The sequence below is a fragment of the Lipotes vexillifer genome, unplaced genomic scaffold (genome assembly GCF_000442215.2).
Source record: "Lipotes vexillifer unplaced genomic scaffold, Lipotes_vexillifer_v1.1 scaffold1602, whole genome shotgun sequence".
NCBI classification, from domain to species: domain Eukaryota; kingdom Metazoa; phylum Chordata; class Mammalia; order Artiodactyla; family Lipotidae; genus Lipotes; species Lipotes vexillifer.
Window position 1 is genome coordinate 451,344 of NW_006796449.1, and position 9,833 is coordinate 461,176.

General features: G+C 34.1%; 1 protein-coding gene across 2 annotated transcripts in view; it reads right to left on the reverse strand.

Annotated features, from left to right (window-relative positions):
- EPHA3 (EPH receptor A3) overlaps nucleotides 1-9,833 on the reverse strand; it is a 372,025-nt gene that overhangs the window by 9,539 nt on the left and 352,653 nt on the right. The window lies entirely within an intron of this gene.

Below are 9,833 nucleotides of genomic sequence, written 5' to 3' on the forward strand. Positions count from 1 at the left end.
AGCAGGAACTTCCAGATTTCATGTAGCATTCCTGTTTATTTGTGAAATTTATCTGCCATGAAGTCTTCATCTGCTCAAGCTGGCAGCTCGCAAGAATACTGTGTAGTCATCTTGTCTCAGTGCTCCCCTTCTGCACCCACGACTGCTTTTTAAGTTACTGAAACTTTGCCAGTGAAAAGCATAAATATATCCATACATACTTTATAATTTAATTTGTTTAACCATTAGCAAAGATGGTGATAATTTAGGTTACAGTTATAGCTGACACAACACACTAAATACTCCTCTGTCTTCTTTGGTGGATGGATTTGGTTTCCAACATTAACTCCTGGCTACTGGATGTTCATCTGTAGACAGAGTGCAGGTTGCTGTCTAAGGGACAGTTTGAACAACCTGGACTATACTTACAGCAGGACATAAAGTCAGCACAGACTTAAATAATGTCACAATGTCATTAAAAATGAAAATTACAAAAAGAATAGAAAAAAGTAGATGAGTGACAATAAGTGAAATTCTCAAAAATATGACATCAAATAGATTTACAATATAAATACAGAAGTAGATGATAGATAGATAGATAGACATTGTGACTATGACTTTTATTGCACAATATAATCAGCATTAACAAGAACTTTTAGGATTGCTTTATATAATTACAGGTCTTACTATAGATCTATGACCAGCTGCAAGATATGGTGAATCAGAGGAACAAAAGAAATGGAGGAAACCATATTTTCATCCCTGAAGAACCAAGAGAAGCATCCTATTGGTAAACTGCCTGGGTTGCCTTTTCAGCTCTCAGTGGCCTCTTTGACTGTCCTTTGACTCATAAGCCTGGAACCAGTCACCAGGTGGACACTTGATTGTCCTCTTTATTCTTTCCTCTTAGGATGGGAGCTTGAGTAAATAGTAGTTATGAAGGCCTTTGCTTTGAGATGAAAAATAATAGTAACAACAACAACAGAAATAAGGATTATATTGAACATTTATGAGCACTTACAATATTAAGCATAACAGACAAATATGAAGGACTTTAATCCTTACATTAGTTAGGCACTGATGCTATGCCCCTATAATATATGTGGAAGCTAAAACTAAAATTAAGCGACAAATCAGAGTCCTGCCCACATTTAGAAGGAATTTTTAATTGGGAGATTTCCATTGTTATTTTTAAAAATTTTTATTGGAGTATAGTTGATTTACAATGTTGTGTTAGTTTCTTCTGTACAGCAAAGTGAATCAGTTGTACATTTACATATATCCACTCTTTTTTAGATTCTTTTCCCATATAGGTCATTACAGAGTATTGAGTAGAGTTCCCTGTGCTATACAGTAGGTCCTTATTAGTCATCTATTTTATATATAGTAGTGTATACTTGTCAACCCCAATCTCCCTGTTTATTCCTTTGCACCCCCCAACCCGCATGATCACAAGATTGCTTTCTACATCTGTGACTCTATTTATGTTTTATAAATAAGTTCATTTGTACCATTTTTTTAAGATTCCACATATAAGTGATATACAAATGGCCAAAAAGCACATGAAAAGATGATTCACTAATTATTAGAGAAATGCAAATCAAAGCTACAATGAGGTATCCCCTCACACTGGTCAGAAAGGCCATCACCAAAAAACCTACAAACAATAAATGCTGGAGAGGGTGTGGAGAAAAGGGAACCCTCCTACACTGTTGGTGGGAATGTAAATTGGTACGGCTACTATGGAAAACAGTACAGAAGTTCCTTAGAAAACTAAAAATAGAGCTACCATATGATCCAGCAATCCCATTTCTGGGCATATATCTGGAGAAAACCATAATTAAAAAAGATACATGCACCCCAATGTTCAATGCAACACTATTTACAATAGCCAGGACATGGAAGCAACCTAAATGTCCATCAACAGAAGAATGGATAAAGAAGATGTGGTACATATATACAATGGAATATTACTCAGCCATAAAAAAGAATGAAATAATGCCATTTGCAGCAATACGGCTGGACCTAGAGACTGTCATACTGAGTGAAGTAAGTCATACAGAGAAAGACAAATATCATATGATATCACTTATATGTGGAATTTCCATTACTATTGATGATATTTTTCCAACTCACTCCCTAATATACAAGACACACTTAAGTGTGAGGTTAAGATTCTGAAATCTGAACAAGCATGCCCTGAACCTGTGTGCTGTTGTTGTGAATATAAGAGAGGATTGTAAATTCATTTGGATTTTGATGGGGAGACATTAAATTTATCTGATAAAAATAAAATTTTAATTAATTAAAAATCAGTTTAACTATTTATTTGATAAAAATGAAAATTTAACACAATTTTAGTGCTCAGTTTAAGAAAACACTGAGAACATGACAGTTTGGTTCTGCCCATATTTGCATGCTCTGTGGAAAATATAGATCAATAACTAGTTCCCTCCCTGTCAAGATTTGTGAAGTGGAGATAGCTGAATATGGAGGACTTTTCAAACTTCATTCCATTAGACTAAATTCAACTGCTTCAATCCTCTCTACCTCAAGTGTTTGAATTATAAATTAAAAATGAAAATTATGGAGTTTGTAATTTGTATTATGTGTTACGGTTTAGTTTTAACTAATCCTCACAGGTTATCTAAGAGAAAGAAAGAAATAGAAATTAGGTACTATTTTACAAAGCATTAATTTTATTTCCTTTAGGGGTACCTAGAACATCATAAAATATAAATATAACATTTTATACATTATTCTCTTCTGGAACATATACATAAATAATTTTCTATACTTCTTTAAATTACCCACCTGAAAAAGAAGAAAAAGTTTTTTTTTTTTAAATCATTGAAAATGTCTTGCTTATGTTTTTTTCCTAAGAACTTGAGGAATTACAGATATAGGTATACAACCCGGGGTCCAAAATGTATACATTATTCTTGGGTTGTTTTGTATGACCATCATGAATGACAGAGTCTTGGTCATTGGCCAACATTAGATATAACATTGGACCCATTGGATTAGACTTGGAATAAGTAAACAAAATTGAGTAGCATTACATCAGATGTGAGAAAATTTTGTAAGAAAAATTAAGTGAGACCTAGAAAGGAGACAATAAAGTACTAGATTATCTACAGGCATGCAAGCAAACACACATACACACACACTCACACCCCACAGCTTGAATTGCTACAGTAGCTGAAGCACAGAATCTAATGTCGACTCTTGTTGACTCTTGGTCCCATGAATAGCAATACTTTTTTATTTATAGGTTTGTGGGTATGAAGAATCAAACCCCAGGACATTTATTCAGCATATTTATGAAGTTTGCCTAATAGCAAAATGCAGAATTTTCCCCTCTAAATTCAAAATGGTTTGTATTTTTAAACTCAACAGTATAGTCAGACTCAACAAGAATTTAGAGAAAATTAGTATAAACAAATTGAAATAAAACAGGATGTGCGGATTAAGGATTAGAGTGACCCCAACTGAGTCTTTCTGTTTATTACTTGGATCAAAGTATAAGGAAGACAAAGAAGGACCTAATTTTAATGCCGGTGACCTAGGAATAACCAGCCCTGCAAAGTATCATTTTTCCACTTCCAGGATTTCTCTGGGGAATTCAAATAAAAATTGGTTCCTTTCCTCCTCCGAGAGGACATCTGGTGAGTTTATCAATGGATAGGAATTTGTCTCTCACTGTGAAGAGCCTGTGATGTCTCTTCATGCACACCAGGGGAATGTGGGCTTTTTGAGCAGCTGCAGGCATTGGCGTTTTTTTAGACCCAGCCCCAGACATTGGGTCTGAAGGGGAAATTTATAGGCTGGGTGATGTGCACTGTGAGCTCACACTTTTACTAGACAAATTAGATAGGTTTCAATCTGTGCAGCTGTAAACGATGTCCTGCAGAGTTCCACCTGATCTTTTACAGCTTTTCATAAATCAGTACCTACTGGCCACAGACTGCAGTCATTAAAAAGAAATCATGGAAATTACATGTTTGCTCAGGGGAAACAAAAAATAACTTTCTTCCCTTTCTTCCTCTCTCCTTGTATTTAGGTTTGTGAATTATTCTTTTGTGGATTTTCATACTGCTGCATTAAAGAGGTACACATATATTTTTTCCCCATCAACTCCTATTTTATCTGTAAATGGTCGTACCAACTAGCACCAGATACTGGGGAACAAATGTCAATAAATAACTGCTGGTCCCAAGAATACCGTCTCATAATGATCTTATTTCAATATTGCACTAGAATTCTAAACTCTAAAATTGAATGTTAAGTTATTCTTTTATAACATAAAAAGACTCCTTTGGGTTTACAGAGGGCTTTATTTTTTATGTATTAAAAATACTGATTAATACACATTTCTTGAATGAATAAGTAGATGCCTACTGAGTCTAGTAGTAAATATTAATAATATTGGAGGTGTATTCTATACCACTAGAATTACCTGCCTTTTGTCTGTGGTTGTGAATAGTTTCAGGGACCATATTAAAACTTAAGGGTAATTTCTCAAAAGCAAAATGTTAATTATATCTACCTTTATTATTGCCTGATATATAAAAGAGTAATAAACTTTTTCAATACTTTTTATAATTTATTGTTAACATTTTAATTTCAAATGGTGTCATTACATTTCAAGGGGAAAATTTTGTACTTGCCAATTTTTTAAATGCGAATGTTTGATTTTTTTATCTCTAAAGTTAGAAATTCCAGATAGGAATAAACGAATTTAACTTGTCATCAGTAACTAAAAATAATTTTAAATATATATAGTTCCCAACAGGAGACTAGTATATAAATAACACATTAAGGAGGAGTAAAGTCATTGTGTTTATTTTGATTGTCTCTAGGCTTTAAGGACAAAAATCTTAGCAGTTATAGCTATTACATCTGATTTAATTTCTCCCAATGGTAAAATTACCTGCTTTGATTTTTAAGATTAAAAAAAAGAGATCACCTGGGTATTTGAAATATTTGCTTCCCTCTAAAAGGTTCCGTATCATATTTGTTCATGAGGAAAGTCACCCTGTCAGTTTCAGAATTGGAGGTCAAAGTCATTTTGAGAAACAGATTGTTTTTTGGTCATCAGACTTCTCTTAAAGGATATAATATTTGTCAAAACAGCAGTTATTCTCAAAAAGAATTATATTTTGTTCTTTTAGAGATAAGAAGTATTTTATTAATGTTAATTTAGTGCCATTAACAGGTAAAAATTACAAGTACTGCTTATTTTTGTTCCTATTTATTCTGCAACTTAATAAACATAAATCCCTACAAGTTAGCAATCAATGCAATGGAACAATATATTTAAAATCATTTCAATTAAATTAACTAAGTATAATTGGGTCTTTAGAATCTTAGTCTAAATATTTTAAATATATTGTTTAAGTTTTTATACCATAAATTCCTTTACCTTCACTTTAGAACCTTATTCCAAATAAATTGAATGTATTATTTAATTCTTTATGCCAAAAATTTGTATTCTATAAATTTACAATAGTCTTGAAGAATCCAATGCCCTGGCACGTGAAAATTTTTTGAATTTGAAGAACACGTCTATTTCATTTTATATACATAAATATCCAAAAAAGAAAAAGGCACCTTACTGCCTGAATAGAAATGAATTAATTCATCTGTTATTTTTCTCTATTTTTAGTCTTTAAAATTTTTTAATTTAGCTACATTCATGAAATTAATTTAATCAATTTATTTAAATCCAAGAGATATAATTTATACATAATGTAAAGCTAATTGTCTATTATATAATACATAAATATATGTAATAAATAATCATATTATATGTATTACATAAATGTATATTATATAAAACTAATATTCAAAATAGTTTCTTTTAAAAATGAATTTTGCTGGCTTCCCTGGTGGCTCAGTGGTTAAGAATCTGCCTGACAATGCAGGGAGCATGGGTTCGAGTCCTGGTGCTGGAAGACCCCACATGCCATGGAGTAACTAAGCCCATGAGCCACGACTACTGAGCCTGCGCTGTAGAGCCTGGGAGCCACAACTACTGAAGCCTGCGCACCTAAAGCCCATGTTCCAAAACAAGAGAAGCCACCGCAATGAGAAGCCTGCTCAAGGCAACAAAGAGCAGCCCCCTCTCGCTGCAACTAGAGAAAGCCTGTGCGCAGCAACGAAGACCCAATGTAGCCCCAAAAAAATAATAATAATAAAATTAATTAATTAAAAAAATAAAATAAAATGAATTTTATTTTTTAATTTGTGTAACAAATTTGTAGTATTTGTTGTGTAGTAGAGAAAATTTATCATTCTAAGACCATTTTCTATTTATTTTTCTAGCAATATTTTCTATCAAGAATATCTTTAAGAAAAATTTCTCCATTTCTTACCAAAAGGAAGGGAGCTTTACTTTTACCCTTTTATACATGTGTACTATGACTATATTTTTCATTTGTTCTGAATTTCTCAAAAGCATTATTTTCACATTGCCTTTTCCTTTTCATCATCCAATTATAACTAAATCTCTTAAAATTTCATATTTCATCTATCACTCTAAAAGAATCAAAATAGTTATCTAAAGAGAATTCAATGTCCTTCTCATTGCTTATTGAGTGGCTTTTTTCCTCAGTTGTCTTTTTTTGCCTATGCTTTTGCACCTTTTGATAATACAGTTCATTCTATCCAGTTTTGGAAAATTCCTTTGACTGTGGTTTCTGTAATGGTTGAAGTCTCATTCCTAACTCTGGCTGTTCCTGTTTCTACCTACCATTTCATATTCTTCTGCTCTGTAATTGGTACCGTTCTCCAAAGCTCTAAACAGACCACTTTCTTTCTGGGAGTGTATGCAGTGGGTTATTGTTCTGAGATGATAATTAATGTTGCATACATTTTTCCTCCTAGGATTGCCACCTACTGGCTTGATTGGCTCTGTAGTCCGCTTATAAGGAGCTTGAAATCTCCTTAAGCTACCACCACACCCTGTTACACACTGTAGAAGCATTCACTCATTTCAATTAGCTTCTTGGCTCTTGTAGATTTTTGAGGTCATGACTTCTGCACTAAGGGACTGAGGTATTTAGATGCTTCAGAAACACTCCTGGCCACAGGGCAGCGCAGAAGCAGCAAGGAGAAGTTCAAAAGTTCAGTCTGGGAGATTGGGGGAGGGGCGTGTGTCTCAGTGTCAACCTATGTGGACAAACACCCTCCACTCTTCACTGATTAAAGTCTCCCTATAATCCATGGGATATGAGAGCTTTAACTAGAAATTAAATTATTATTAGGAGAATACAGATGGATATATCGATACTTGTGAAAATCAGCATGACTAGACCAAGATTTGTACCTTCTAAATACATTTCTAATGGTGTTTTTAAAAATTATGTTTGCAGAGAGAAGGCTCCAAATTGGATACCTAGCTTTAATCTCTCCCCCAGTTTGAGATGTAAATTTCCAATTTCTTGTAGGACTCTCTCTCATTGTGTCCAGAATGCTCATTTGCCTCACAAAGCTGTTCTTCCTTCTACCCTTCCTGCCTCTGTCCGTGGGAGCACTGCTCTCAGAGTCCTCCTTGTTCAACTGGAAGTACTCTCTGACTCTCTCTGTCACTCTGCACATCTCACCAGTCACCATGTCTTATAATACTTCATTACAACTTTTTGAATTTACACCTTTTCTTTTTATTTTCTTTGCTCTATCCTAGCATAAGTCCTTCCCAAGACTACTGAAATCACCTCCCTACTCCTTATCATGAACTATTCCCCTCCAGCTATTCTAGGTATAGCTGCAGAGAACTATTCCACAGGCACAATGTAATATATAATTTAAGCATCTTCAATGGCTCTTCTTTTCCTCATGGACAAAAGTCCAGATTTCTAGAGATGACATTAAATCTTCCATTATCGGGTGAAATCATCTATCAGGCTCTTTTCTCATAATTTCCTTTCTTATGCTGTATTATAGCAGAAATGTATTATGCAATGTAAATGGAAGTATCCTAAGTTTTTGTGTGTTGTTACTTTTTTGTACAGTGTTCCCCTAGCCTAGTATGATCTTATCTTGTTATCTGCTGGTAGAAATTTCATCCATCATCCAAAAGTCACTTCTCTGCAACTGCCAGATAATCTGAAAGCTAAAAGTAAACTCATCCTTCCTTCATGATTCCTAAAACCTTGTCTTCTTGATCTAATAGTTACATATTCTGAGGGATATTACAGTTGACTTTGAACAACACAGGGTTAATTTATAGTCGGCCCTCCCTATTCTTATCTCTTATCTGAGGTTGCTCGGCATCCTCAGATTCAACCAACCACAAACCCTGTAGTAGTGTAGTATTTTCCATTCAAAGATATCTGTCTATAAGTGGACCCATACAATTCAAACCCATGTTGTTCAAGGGTCAATTATATAGTATTTCTGAACTTTTCTTTTCCTCCTATTTTCAAAGGTAAGCTGTTGCAGTCGAAGGCTGTGTCTCTTTACCTGTATAAGCACCACAGGGCCTAGTATAATGCCTCACACAAAGTAACTGTTAAACAAACATTTGTATCTTCATATTCATATAGTCAAAACTTCAAATTTATTCATGTCTCCCCCAATTACTCTACTTTTAGGAAAATAAATCAATTACCAGAAAACAAACATAACATAAAATTTAACATAACTTCCCTTCCCTTCCTACCACTTCTTGCAACATACAAGTAAGTTTTTAATCTGGTACACCGGTGACCATCTGCTTAAACACCTTCCCCACTTTCAGCAGTGATATTCACAAAGACACTCTCACTGTAAGATTCTTTGGAAATGTTTCTGTTATGAATCATCAACTCTAAGGAAGGCTGAAGAGTAAAATAATGCATTATAGAAAGATTTTTGTAACAGTATATGAAATAAAATTTGCCATAAAACAAACTAGACACAGGCAGACTCTGGAAAACAACATCCCTATAAAAAATAATAGAATGATGTTGTTTTTCCTAAAGGACTTTATAGGCATAATTCTATATATTGATCTAAATAGCTAAGTCATTGAGAAATTTGAATCCTTGGTGCCATCCACAAACTCAGATTGAGACAGTCTCCAAGTGTGTTGAGGAGACTGTTTCTGGAGTTGAGTTGACAGAAAGGGAAACATGAGATTTGCTTAGGAGAAAACTTTAAGATTTTACCATTATGACTAATGTCTGCAGAAATCTGTATAATGAATAGGAATAAAACTAGAATATTTTTCTAAAAATTGTATGTCTGTTGAAATGGAAATTTATTATTATTCCAGTAAATATGTATTTATGTGCTTAACAGATATGTATTGAATTTCCAGTATCAACATAGTAATACAAAGGCAGCATGGCATCTGATCTCATAGGGCTGAGTTAATTGGAGGAATGGATACATAAAAAGAAAATGCACACAACTGAATTAAAATTATGATGAAGAACGAGGACATAGTGGCCCATGAAAGAATAATGGTGTTTACCTTTAAATCATGTTGCCAGAGAATGCCTCAATTAAGACAAGATGTAGAAGCTGCTTTCTAAGGGAAGATGAATGCAAAGAAGAATCTTAAGACAAAGAGAACAGCGTGTGCTACTGTCCTCATGTCTGAAATGCTTTGACTTTCTGAAGGAACTTGAGGTTGCTCACTGAGGCTAGAGTACTATTTAAGTGAAAGTAGCACAGGTTGAAAGGTGGAAATTCCTCTCCCCCAGAAAAGCAGTTGCGTAAATCAAATAGTGTCACATCTCTGCTTTAAATGTCTTAATGGGTTCCTCATGCATTTCAAAAAATTCCAAAGTTTTCACCATGACCTGGGTAGCCTCAAGTGTTCTGGCTTCTGTTTGCCTTCTTGTGACAGACTCTTCCTTTCCCTA